This window comes from Cavia porcellus, unplaced genomic scaffold (genome assembly GCF_034190915.1).
Source record: "Cavia porcellus strain 051 isolate PalLab524CR breed Dunkin Hartley unplaced genomic scaffold, mCavPor4.1 scaffold_6, whole genome shotgun sequence".
Classification (NCBI taxonomy): Eukaryota; Metazoa; Chordata; class Mammalia; order Rodentia; family Caviidae; genus Cavia; species Cavia porcellus.
The window spans coordinates 30,778,112-30,791,880 of NW_026947489.1; the positions used below are offsets into that span (position 1 = coordinate 30,778,112).

Consider the following 13,769-nt stretch of genomic DNA (forward strand, 5'->3'; position numbering starts at 1 on the left):
TCTCTTCTTTGATGCTCATAACTGTCCTAATTGGTAGCAAATGTTTTTCTGTAGGTCCTTGTGGAGTTTGAGACATTCTTGGGAAAATATCAGGAGATATTTTAAATACTTTTCATGAATCAGCCTTATTGAGGACTCAAAAAGAGATGCAAGGATCAAGATTATTACTTCCAGATTTTCTAATTTGCACAGAGAAATTTCAGGGATCTCTTTCTCTATACTGGCTTTCCTTTGATTTACTGTGAATCATTCCATAGATGCCAAATGCTTACAAAGAAATAGAGCTTTTTGCAGTATTCTATCTTCTTGATATGGAAGTTTTCCAACTTTAATTCCCTTAAAAATTCATCCTCTTTTACTATACTGATGCTTCCTAATAATACAGAGATACTGTCATGGTTGATACTTTTTGTCAACTTGAGAAGTTTAAGGACTCAGCAGGGGCCCAGAATCCTCACTTTGTAAACATCCTGAGCCTGTACAAGAGGAGCGTTACACCTGCCCTATGGAATGGTAGCCTGCTTGCAATATAAGGGAGGAAAAGAAGCTTGTTTCTCACACCCTTTTTGCTCTTGCTGCTTTTGCTGTCTTCTGCTGTCTTGAAGTGTTGTCCCTGTGCCATACCATCTTGCTTTGGAACCAGCTGATTAGAGACTGAAACTTCCACAAACTGTGAGCTGAATAGACCTTTCTTTCCTTAATTTTGGGTGTCGGGTATTTTGTCCTAGCACCAAGAAAAAAGTAAATAAAACAGATGCTTATAGAAGAAATTTGCCTTTTATTTCTTCCCCACTTGCCTAGTATATGGTTTCTTTTATCATATTTGGGAAATTTCTACTTTGTGAATTTTTGCAGGATTCAGAGTCTCTCACAGAAGAATCTGAGCTGTTCAACTTCATTTTCCCAGCTTCCTTTGACAGAGGACATGTACATGAGTCAGCCTATGAAGTATGCCCAGTCTGAACTAAAGGGTAGAGCAAGGAGAATGGAGAATCTACTAGATGTCAGCCACGGTGAAGTCATAGGAACATTTGTTTATGGAAGCAGCAGTGACAACTATTCTAGCAGTGGCATCCTGTCTCCAGTGTTTGAGATTGGTGCAGTTAATTTTGCTAACTACCTGAGGGGCTAAGGTTTTAATTCTTTGGCATAGTTTTGAAGGCTGTTGGATAGAATCCTATTTGTCCCTGATTGTTTTTTTTTTTTTTTTTGTCTTTTTCCTTTTTATCGGTACCAGGGATTGAACTCATGACTGCCTGCTTGCAAGGCAGGGGCTTATGCTGCTGAGCTAAATCCCCAGCCCCCCTGATTGTTTTCTAATAAATTCTTTTAGCCACCTCAATGAGAATATACAACATTGTTTCAGTTCTATTTCTGTGTAAAGCAGCAAGTCACAGTCTAGTTATTTTTATTGTTTGCAACCAAAAACCCTAATTGATATGGAATTTGACACTAAGAATGGTGGTAGGAAATAGAACTACAGAGAAGTGAGGAAAAATTGGAATGGGTTGTTTGGTTAGTTGGAGCTGAAAGTAGTACAAAATATAGATGAATAGAGGACATGACTCTTACATAACATAACATTCAGTGGAAAATCAGCAAGCGGGTCATCTATGAATTAATAGAATGAAGTCCTTGTTGACAGTAAGACTTTTAGGAATCATATGGAGGCTTCCATAGAACAATTGTGAATTAAGGAGAGCTTGAAGGTTTGCAGTAATGTAGTGGCTACTTCTAACTTCTAACTATATAACTTATAACTTAACAAATAGCTTAAAGAAAGGGAGTGCGAACCCAGATTTCTAAGTTTTTCTTTCTAAGCATGAATTGAAACATAGGTATTTTGTATGACTGGATTAGGAGGAATTCTGAATGGTTAAAACCCAAGTGCAGTCATGAAGATTGCCAAACTGTGGTGTCACTGAAGTTCATAGGTGTGATATATAGTAGGATTTGGTGGTTTTGGTTTCTGGATCCCATTTCTCAAATGACCTGGCCAGATAAAGGAACTCTGTGCTTGCCTGATGAGGCGAGTCCTGTCCTGATGGAAATTCTCTGTTCTTGTGGAGTTGCATTATGACACTTATTCCCTGTTTCCACATCTATAAGTACACTTCTATCTCAGTAGACCTCCAAAAAGGCCCTGTTCACAAACGATGCATCTAATGATGAACATGACCATGGCCATCTTCCCATGAATAGAATGTGGTCATCTTTCCTGCTCTTACATCTGGTCATGACTTCCTCTAATCGACATTGCAATTGCTGACAGACCTGTAAAAACTTGCCATGAAGCTTTTTTGTGCGATTTTTAGCACATGCGGTACTTTACAGTATTATTCAATCCAGTGTGGCTCCAAAACAAGTGCAGAGCAATCACAGTGGTAAAAAGAAAGTGCAGAGCAGTGATGAAGGTAACAAGAATGCACAGAGCAAAAATAAAGGTAACAAGAACGTGCAGAGCAAGAATGATAAGAAGGTTCAGAAGAAAATAACCAATGAAATGAAGAAGGGAATTGTAGAAAAGCATGAGCATGGTATTCGTGGGACTGATCTGGCCTTAGAGTATAAGATGGCAAAGTCAACAATCTTGACTATTTTGAAGAATAAAGATACCATCAAAGGAGCTGATGTGGCAAAAGGAGTAACAACAAGCAGAGGACACTCGTGCTGGAACAGGTGGAAAAACTTTGGTTGATGTGGTTGAATGAGAAGCAGCCAGCAGGTGATAGAGTTAGTGAAGCTATGATCTGTGAAAAAGTCAGAAACTGCACAGTGTTTTACTGCCAAAACAAAGCAAAGCAAAGCAAAACAAAACACCTTCTACAAGTGCAACAAGTGATGAATTTAAAGCCAGTCGAGGGTGGTTTGATATATTCTGGAAGAGAAGTGGTGTCCACAGTGTGATGAGATGAGGTGAAGCTTCAGTTCTGACAAGGCTGCTGCAGAAGTCTACAAGAAAAAATTGGAGGAATTCATGAAGGCGGACAGATATGCCACTCAACAAGTGTTCAGCTGCAATGAAGCAAGGCTCCTCTGGAAGAAGACGTAGAACAGAACCTGTATCACACTGGAGGAAAAGACCTGTAAGGACAGATTGACCCTCTTGCTGTGTGTGAACAAAAGTGCTGATCTGAAGATTAAGCCACTACCGTCCTTTCATTCCCAGACCCTTAATGCATTCAGGGCACAGAATGTGAACATGGCCAGCCTGCCTGTTATGTGGGGGCCAGTGTGAAAGCTTGGGTCACAAGGCAGTTGTTCATGGGATGGCTGCATGAGGTGTTTATGTCAACTGTTAAGAAATATCTTTCTGATAAGCAACTGCCTGAAAGGTGCCTTCTATTTTTGGACAATGCCCCGGCACACTGTTCAGCCTTGGAGGATGATATGGACACTGCATAAAGGTTAAGTTCTTCCCCCCTAACATGACACCTCTTGTATACTCCACATACCAGCAAGTAATCTGCAGCTTCAAGAACCGGTGTCCATAGGTGCTTTTCACCAGGTATTTTGATATCATCAAAAAGAGATGTTTGACTCTGACAGAGTTCTGGAAGAAACAGTTCAATGTCCTCCGCTGCATCAACCTCATTGACAAAGCCTGAGAAGGTGTCATGTACAGACCTTAAACTTAGTCTGGAAGGAAGTGTGGTTAGACCGTGTCACTAAATGTGACTTTGAAAGGTCTGATGCACAGGTAGTGGAGGAAATTGTGTCCATGGAATGGACACAAGAGAATGGGTCTGGATATTGATGGTTCAGACACAAAAGTGCTTATTGAGGACCATGAAGAGGAGCTGGAAACATAAGGAACTTGTTGAATTCCAGAGTGAGCAGCAGAGGGTGCTTGTTGAGGAGCATTCCACTGAGGAAGAGGAACTCAGGGAGGATAGCAGTGATGCGATGAAATCTATGGAAAAATGGAATTAGTACCAGGATTTCTTTGAGAAGCACCACTGAACAGAACTGCTGTGTACAGTGTTCGATCTGATGAACAATAAAGTGATCCCTCGTTTCTGGAGGGATATGCAGCACAGAAAAAAAAAAGAGACAAATTTTTCATAAAAATTGACCTTGCAGCTAAAAGGCAAAGAAAAGAAACCTCTGAAGGAGATCTCTATGATGTTATTATGGAGGGGAAATCACTTTCGAAACAGTAACCTCCTCCCCACTTACCTTCCAGTCCTCCACGCCGGAAGTCACCTCAAGAAAGGTTAGTGTTTTCTCTTTTCATATTGTACTGTACTTTGTTTCATATTTTTCTGGTTTAAAAATACATATGATTCAGAATGGATTAACCTTATTTACATTGAACTTTATGGGGAAATTTGATTTGGTTTATGTCCAATTCAGTTGGAGAACAACATTGTGGAATGAATTAAGTTTGTGAACCGAGGTACCTCTGTACTATTAGTGAAAACACCTGCAATGTGTATTAAAATGGATTTTGAAGGTTCTAGGTCAAGTAAAGAAAAATAAGCTTCCAGTAGGTTGAATTTATTGCTACGGACGCGCCTAACCAGAGGTTCTGGGTTCAGTATACTAGCATGAATAGATGACATCGATTCCAATGGTTTCTTTAATCTTCTGACCAAAATGTGGCCTTATTCCCAATGAGATACCAAGAATTCCTTTATATGATATAGAAAAAGGGACTCCAAACACTTACGGGTAAACTTTTTGGAGAAAATATGTCAGTATATGGAGACTCATATTTCAGCTGTATCTTGAGAGGACCTTGAAGGAGACTCTTAACAATAGGAGCTTGAAAGATTAAGTGTTGAGTGGCCACTAGCATCTTTCAGGATAAAAGAGCATTTTGTGCTAGCCGGCGATACTGATGGGATATCTACAGTGGAAATGGGGGTTCCTGATGTTACTAGGGATATTAGGAGCCTGATATAATGGAGCTTCAGTAAGCAAAGTGGGTAACACAACCACCAAAATAGGTAGCATGATGAGCATTTTATTGGGAATGTCCAGCAGTGATTCTCAGAACTGGGTCTTGATAGTGGAATGCTTATTACTTAAATAAATAAGCACCTTGATTTAAGCCCTTACAATAGGGAAACATACCCCCTTGCTGAATTCCCAGAAAGGAGTTAACATAAATCCAACATCCCTTGTGTGGATGCAAGATAAAGAACTTATGCCATAGGGAACTGTAACTTAAGTGCATTTACTAGAGTAACTGGGAAAAGGAAATACTAAAACCTTACAAAGATTGCAACTTATATGAAGAAATACAAATGGCAAATAAATATATGAAAAAATGTTCAGCATCATTGAGAAATGCAATTTAAAACAACACTGAGATTCCATCTCATTCCAGAAAGAATGGCCAAGAGCAAGAAATCAACCAATAACAAATGCTAGAAGGACTATGGGTAAAAAGGAACTCTTCTGCACTGTTGGTGGGAGTGTAGACTGGTGCAGCCACTGTGGAAATCAGTGTGGAGCCTCCTCTAAAAGTTAGGGTTAGAGGTTCCTTCTGACCCAACTATTCTGCTTCTGGGCATTTTCCCAGAAGAATTGAAAACATAATACCGCAGTGATAAAAGTGCACCCATGTTTATAGCAGCACAATTTGTAATAGCCAAACCTTGAAAACAACACAATTACCCATCAACTGAGGAATGGGTAAAATGATGTAGAATTATGATACAATGAAGTACTTGCTCAACTATAAAGAAAGATTGTACCGAGGCTTTTATAAATAAATGGATGTGACTTGAGACTATACTCAAGTGAAATAAATCAAGCTTCATGTGTTAATACTGTATTATTTCCCTAGTATACGAAACTGAAAGAGCAAATATGATCCAAAATCTACAATAAATATTGTGTAAGGGTAAGAAACTGCTCAAAGAGGGAAAGTAACTGGGATAGCGTAAAGGAGGAAAGAAGAAAGTGAAAAGGAAAAAGACATAAATTTGTATGTGTCTACATAAGATAGCTAGGATGACTGTACTACTAATTGTATTAGTTCTTGGAAATAAACAGTTAATATTAATGTGATTAGATCAGTTTTACATGTCTATATCTGGTAATCTCAGCAAGCCTTTGGAAGCTAACAACATGTAATACTACAACCATTGTTAAGTTCCTATCATCTTGCTTGGAAAACCAATATTGTTATTGTCTTGGGTTTGTTGTTGTTTGTTTCTTTTGCTTTTTGTTTTTTTTTTCTCTGTCTTTTTTTTTCTCTTAAATAATAAAAAAAATCCTTACAGAGATTACTGGACACGTGCTCTGTTGAAGATATAGTCTCTTTATGGTAGCCATTCAATACATGCTGTGATTCATTGCTGTGTACTTACCTGGAAAATACTATTTTTCCTATAGGCAAATAAGAAATGATTCTAAATAATTTACTTTTACCTGGTAGAAGCAACAGAATAGTCTTTCTATTTGGCCCTAGATTCTGTCTTCCTTTTGGTTCTTGTGTCACCATTTTTGTCTACAAGATTGTTGACCATCATATAAGGCTCCACATTAATTCAATATATTGTGATATTATGCTATCAGAAGCTTGAGAATAAGAGACAGTACGTACCATTGGTGTCGTGGTGTAAGATACACATGCACGTGTGAGGAAAAGAAAATCTAGACAATCTCCCTGCATGCACACCACCGTGAAGCTCCTTTCTCTGCCCCTCACTGGTTACAAACTCATCTGTGCTGTTTATAGGTATTTTATTTTACTGTGAGAAATAGCTCTAAGAAGGTCGTATGCTAGTATGGTGATGACAATAAACAAAGGGAAAAGTGGCTTGAGAACATTGCATTTTGGGCCTCGGAGTGTAGCTCAGTGCCTGCCTGGCAAACTGAGGCCCTGAGTTAGATTCCTGGTACAAAAAAACAAAAACAAAAAGTAAAAGACAAAGAAAGTTATGGTTCTTGCCCCTGAAATGGAATTGCTGGACAAAGCAGAAAGTTTCTTTGGGAAATTGGGAGGATTTATGATAGCTATCATGGTCTCTGTTCACCTGTTTCCTTCAGAGACGGGAGGATAACAAATACATGAAATTTGTAAGAATAAGATAAAGAGGATTGCTTTGGCTGATTAAAGAACATACATGTTTTTCTGAAAGGCTTTTAAATTAAAAACATTATACAAGCTCAAATAAACACACTATTTTATGATACTAATATGACAAAGAGAACAATTTTGAAGTTATTTGAGCAAAGATTCCAAGAGGTACAAATGCATGCCTTTGAAGTAGGAGATAAAATTTTACCATAGAAGAAAAAAGATGGATGAATTGTAAAAGCACAGACATGTACAAAAGATACCTCTCCAAGAAAAACTATTTATTAAACAAATATCCATTGAGCTCTTAGCATGTCAAAGTACTTTTCTAGGCTCTGGGAGTAGAACAGTGAAATAAGTGGTCAAAGTCTCTGGAGCCTCTACGTAATGAGAGGATGATGGGCAGCAAAGCGGTAAGTAAATTATATATGGTGGCCTCACCTTACCTGTGGGATATACATTCCAGGATCCCTAAGGAGGTCTGCAACTGTGGCTGGTACCAAACCCTACATATCTATGTTTGTATCGTATACATATTTATGATGAGTTTAATTTATAAATTAGGCACAGTAAGAGATTATTAATAGTGACTCATAAAAAAGTAGAATAGGTACATCAACACTGTAATAAAAGTTATATGAATGCCAACTTCATGATTCTCAAAATATCTTATTGTACTTTTGTCACCCTTCTTGTGATGATATGAGATGATACACTTTCTAGGGGATTAGATTAAGAGGAGAGTGACGTAAGTATTATGACACAGAATTAGACGACTCTGGGCCTATTGGAACACAGCATTTTGATTACCATCTCAGTTGACCTAGTAACCAAGATGGTACTTAAGTGACTTAGTGGGCAGGTAGCACGCACTGCATAAATACACTCATGAAAGGGATAGTACCAAGAAAAAAAATAATTATGAAATATATTCACTTGCTGAGTACAATGGAGCAGGGAAGCATAGGATTACACTATTTGGAACGATGTAAATTTGAAACTTATGGATTGTTTATTCCTGGACTATTTTACTTAATATTTTCAGACTGCTGTTGACTGTGGGTAATTGAAAACACAGAAAGTGAAACTGTGGATAGCAGTAAACTACAGCGGTATACAACAGAGAAAGAACACAAGTGCTTGGCAAAGACAGGGTGACACATTATACAGATGTCTGCTGAAAAGCGTTTTAAGGAGGTGGGCAGCAAGAGTAAAGGCCCTGAGCATGGCCATTGTGCTCAAGGAATGGCAAGGAATGGCACTGTGGCTGGAGGGAGGCAGTGACGAGGGGGGAAGGAGAGAGCAGGCTGGGAAGGTGGAGGGACTTCCAGGGCTTTTACTTTTACTCCAAGGGGGCTTGAGGACCTGGAGGAGTCTGACCAGGAGACCACTGAATCTTTCAACTTACATTTTTAACAGCAGTCTGGCATGAGAATGCAGAACAGCAAAAGTGAAAGTAGAAAGAACAACATAAGATCTGTTGCAATGATCTGGTAGAAAAGATGGATGACCAGAATGACAGAATGGTGGATTCCGAGTATATCTTGAGAACAGAGGCAGATAGACTTCTGGATGGACTGTGTATGTGCTGTCAGAGAAGGAATAGAACCAGGGATGTCTCCAAGGTTACTGATGAGCAAATGGGAAGCTGAAGTTGCTATTAATTGAGATGGAAAAGCTTAAGTGTAAGGGTAAAGTCAGAAATTTGGTGTTTGGACATGTTAAATTTCAGATGAATTCTATGCCTCTACATAGAGATGTCACATAAGCAGTTGGATATCTGAGTGTAAAGTAGAGGAAAAGTCCAAGCAAGAGATATAAATGTGGGAGTCATCACTGTACTGATAATGAGCTCACCAAGGTAATAAGAATAAATAGAAGAGAACCTGTGACTGAACTCTAAGGCTTTTCTCAAGGTAAAGAAACAATAACTGGGACCACTTCTTATTAAAAAGTTTCTGCATGTCAAAAGAAATCTCCAGCATAGTGAAAAGAAAACCCACAAACTGGGAAAAGATTTTAGTGAACTCTCTCTCAGACAAGGGACTCTTGTCTAAAACATATAAAGAATTAAAAAAACTCAGACCTCCAAAATTCAAAGATCCAATCCAAAAATGGGCATCTGAGATGAATACGCAATTTTAGACATTAAAAGCAGCAATTCTAGAAGGAGAAGCAAATGGAAACACGTATCTGAATCCACTTCTCTGTCTTTTCATTTTCACGTTGGATTTCCACTGTCACCTTTACATTTTTATTCTCTAATTTGAGGAGATACTATGTGTTTATTCTGCATACTTCAACTTAAAATTTGAAATTTGATTAGAAGAAAAAAAGGTGGTCCATTATTTGTCTCACTTCCAGACAGTTAATTTTGTATATTATTCAGTCAAAAAGTAGAAAGATTTGAAGTTATTTCTCCAGCCAAGGTGTTTTAGCATATTCAGTTAAGTGGTGTTTCCAACAACCATCCTATTAAACATCATTTTACTTTTAGGGCTTTGTAAAATCCCTCATCCAGCCTAAAAAAATGACCCAGCCCCTCATCAATACAGAAGCCAACACTCATCCTAGCTTATCATTAGAAATCAAAAGAGAAGGCATTGCTTTGACCTGACTAGAAAATGTACAAATGGAAAGTAGGGACGGTATTTTGTTGATTTGAAGTTTTTATTTACTAAGAAAGAAATCTTTTTTTTAAAAAAATTTTATTTTGAAGGTAGTAAAAACGCAACAGCACAAGACAGAACAAAGCCAATCAAGACAATGCAGTGAAATTGGTGCAGGATTTCACTGTAGGATCCTGGAACAGTAGGAACAGGTACTATGGTATATCTTTTTAACTTCACAATAGTTGTCCAGTCAATTAGGTATAGCAAAATCAAACCAAAAATAGAACATTATAAAACCAATTGAGAATACTGAAAAGAGCAAAAGAAACATAACAAAACAAAACAGTGAAAACAACCTTTGCCTTCAAACAGAAGATAGAAGGAAATCCCCCATATTTGCTATACTGCATATGGTCATCCTCCCAAAAGATGCTGAGACATCTATCACCAGTAGCTATGGGGGAGGGGGAGAGAAGGTGCTTGATTTTCAGCCTGCATGCCAGTAAGCTCACAGGTAGTGGTTCTCTTCCTAGCCCACACCGCAAGCGCTTACCAAGAGGGCGGGTAAATAAGCTGCCTGAGTCCCACCATGGCGGGATCTCAGGAGTTCTCTAAAAATAAATTTAAAAGCAGCGTTTTATTAAGCAATAGATGTATGGACTTCATTATACTATCCTTTCTACTGTGATATTTGGAAAAACTGGCAGTAAGTTTTCACAGAAGTGATGCTTTAAAACTTTTGTAACACACAAACACCAACCACACACAAGCCCAAACTAACAAAGCCTGCTGTGGCGCAGGTGCAGATGCAAGGCCCCAGAGAGGTGCGCAGACTGTTTGGCTTCCCACACTTGCTCACCCACTTGCCATGCTTTCTTCCTACCCTGCCAGGTTCCACCTGTTAGGAATGGGGAATGGTGGCCATCGTACCCAGTGTCATATTGATATAGGGGAAGTATTTCCCGTGCGGTTTGAGTCCTGTTCATGAATTCTCTACCTACTCCTATGTCTCCAAGGTTTCTACCCACTTTGTCTTCCAATAGATTCAGTGTTTCTGTTTTAATATTCAGATCTTTGACCCATTTAGATTTTAATTTAGTACATGGTGATAGACATGGGTCTAGCTTTAGTTTTTCCAGCACCATTTATTAAAGAGACTGTCGTTCTTCCAGTGAACCTGCTTGGCTCCTTTATCAAAGATAAGGTGGTTGAGTGTGTTTGTAGTTGTGGTTGTATCTTCTAATCTATTCCATTGATCTTCAGCTCTGTTTTGATTCCAATACCATGTTGATTTTACTACTGTTGCTTTGTAGTATAATTTCAAGTCAGGGATTGTGATGCCTCCTGCTTTGTCTTTGCTGCTTAGAATTGCCTTTGCGATTCTAGGTCTCTTCTGGTTCCAGATGAAATTTAGGAGTGATTTCTCTAGATGTATAAGGTATGTTGTAGGTATTTCTATTGGGATTGCATTGAATCTGTATAAGAGTTTTGGGAGAATGGCCATCTTCACAATGTTTGTTCTTCCTATCCATGAGCAAGGGATGTCTTTCCATTTTCTGAGATTATCTTCAATTTCCTTTTTCAGTGTATTATAGTTTTCACTGTATAAGTCTTCCACTTCTTTCGTAAGAGTAATTCCTAAATATTTCATTTTTTTGCTTGCTAATGTGAATAGTCCAGTTTCTCTTATTTCCCTCTCTGTGATTTTGTTGTTTGTGTATAGGAATGCTATTGATTTCTGAGTATTGATTTTGTATCCAGCCACATTACTGAATTTATTTATTGTATCTAAGAGTATTTCAATGGAGTTTAGGGGGTCTTCTATGTAGAGTATCATGTCGTCTGCAAACAATGATAACTTAACTTCTTTTCCTATCTTTACCTCTTTTATTTCTCTTTCTTGCCTAATTGCTCTGGCTAGTACTTCCAGTACTATATTAAATAGGAGTGGTGATAAAGGACATCCTTGTCTTGTGCCTGATTTTAAAGTAAAGGCTTTCAATTTTTGGCCATTTAGTATGATGCTGGCTGTTGGTTTGTCATAAATGGCCTTTATTATATTGAGGTAAAGACCATCTATTCCAATTTTCTGTAAAGTTTTTATCATGAATAAATGTTGGACCTTATCGAAGGCTTTTTCTGCATCTATAGAAATGATCATGTGATTCTTATTTTTGGCTTTATTGATATGGTGGATTACATTTATTGATTTGCGTATGTTGAACCATCCTTGCATTCCTGGGATGAATCCCACTTGGTCATGGTGTATAATCTTCTTGATGATTTGCTGGATCCTATTTGCCAATATTTTATTGAGGATTTTTGCATCTGTGTTCATTAGGGAGATCGGTCTATAGTTCTCTTTTTTAGTTGGGTCTTTCTCAGGTTTTGGTACTAGAGTAATATTTGCTTCCAGGAATGACTTAGGAAGGATTAGTTCCCTTTCAATTTCATTGAATAGTTTGAGGAGTGTCGGCATTAGGTCTTCTTTGTATTTCTTGTAGAATTCTGCAGTGAATCCATCTGGGCCTGGGCTCTTCTTGGTGGGTAAGGACTTAATTACATTTTCAATTTCAGTAACAGAGATTGGGTTATTCAACAGTTTTACATCCTCTTGATCTAGCTTTGGCACTTCAAATGCTTCTAAGAATCTGTCTATTTCTTCTGTGTTATCAAACTTTTGAGAGTAGAGGTTTTCGAAATAGGTGTTGATGATCTTCTTTATTTCCATTGGGTCTGTAGTGATTTCTCCTTTTTCATTTCTTATTGCATGAATTTGAGCTTTTTCTTCCTTTTTTTAAATAAGGTTGGCTAGGGGCTTATCGATTTTATTTATTCTTTCAAAGAACCAACTCTTTGATTCGTTGATTCTTTGGATTGTTTTCTTAGTCTCTATTGCATTGATTTCTGCTCTGATTTTTATAATTTCCTCTCTTCTTTTGGCTTTGGGCTTGACTTGCTCTTCTTTTTCTAGCTGTTTGAGGTGTAGCATCAAGTTATTTGTTTGTATTCGTTCTGTTTTCCTGATGTGGGAACTCAGTGCAATAAATTTTCCTCTCAGGACGGCTTTCATTGCATCCCACAGATTCCGGTAAGTGGTATCTGCATTTTCATTTTCTTTTAGGTATTGTTTAATTTCTTCTTTAATTTCTTCTGTGACCCATTGATTACTCAAGAGTGTGTTATTCAGTTTCCATGTGTTTGTGGGATTTTTGCAGTATCTTTTATCATTAATTTCTAATTTCAGAGCGCTATGATCCGATAACATGCAAGGGATGATTTCAGCTCTTTTGCACTTGTTTAAATATGTTCTGTGAGCTAATATATGGTCTATTTTAGAAAATGATCCATGTACTGCTGAGAAGAATGTGTATTCTGATGTTGTTGGGTGGAACATTCTGTATCTGTCTATCAAACCTCTTTGTTCACAGGTATGATTCAGTTCTGTTATTTCTTTGCTCATTTTCTGTCTGGTTGATCTGTCCCTTGGTGTCAATGGCGTATTAAGGTCTCCTGTTACAATTGTGTTACTGATAATTTGAGTTTTCATTTCTGTTAATAATTGTTTTATATAACTGGGTGCTCTGGAGTTTGGTGCGTACATATTTAAGATAGTTATCTCTTCCTCTTGGAGTTTTCCCCTTATGAGTATGTAGTGACCTTCTTTATCCTTTATGGTCATTGTTGGTTTAAAGTTCACGTTGTCTGCAAACAGAATGGCTACTCCTGCCTTTTTTTGGATTCCTGCTGCATGAAGAATTGTTTTCCATCCTTTGACTTTCAGTCTGTGAGTATCCTTCTGGGTTAGATGGGTTTCCTGTAAACAGCATATAGTTGGATTTTGTTTCTTGATCCATTCTGCTAGTCTGTTTCTTTTGATTGGTGCATTGAGACCATTTACATTAATGGTTATTACTGTTAAATGCTGGTTAATTGTTGGAATGTTATCTCTCTGCTGTTGTATCTTTATCTTTCTGTTCTGTTTAATTATTTGCTTTGCTTAGTGGTTTCTTCCTTTGTGTATCTAAACTGTCTTTCAATATTTTTTGCAGGGTTGGTTTGGTGTTCATGAAGTTCTTCAGCTGTTCTTTGTCATGGAAGTATCGTATTTCACCATCTAT

The 13,769-nt window shown here is 37.9% G+C and overlaps 1 protein-coding gene across 2 annotated transcripts in view; it reads left to right on the top strand.

The window, feature by feature from the left end:
• Fsip1 (fibrous sheath interacting protein 1) overlaps window positions 1-13,769 on the top strand; it is a 222,042-nt gene that overhangs the window by 174,162 nt on the left and 34,111 nt on the right. The gene's annotated exons all lie outside the window — the stretch shown is intronic.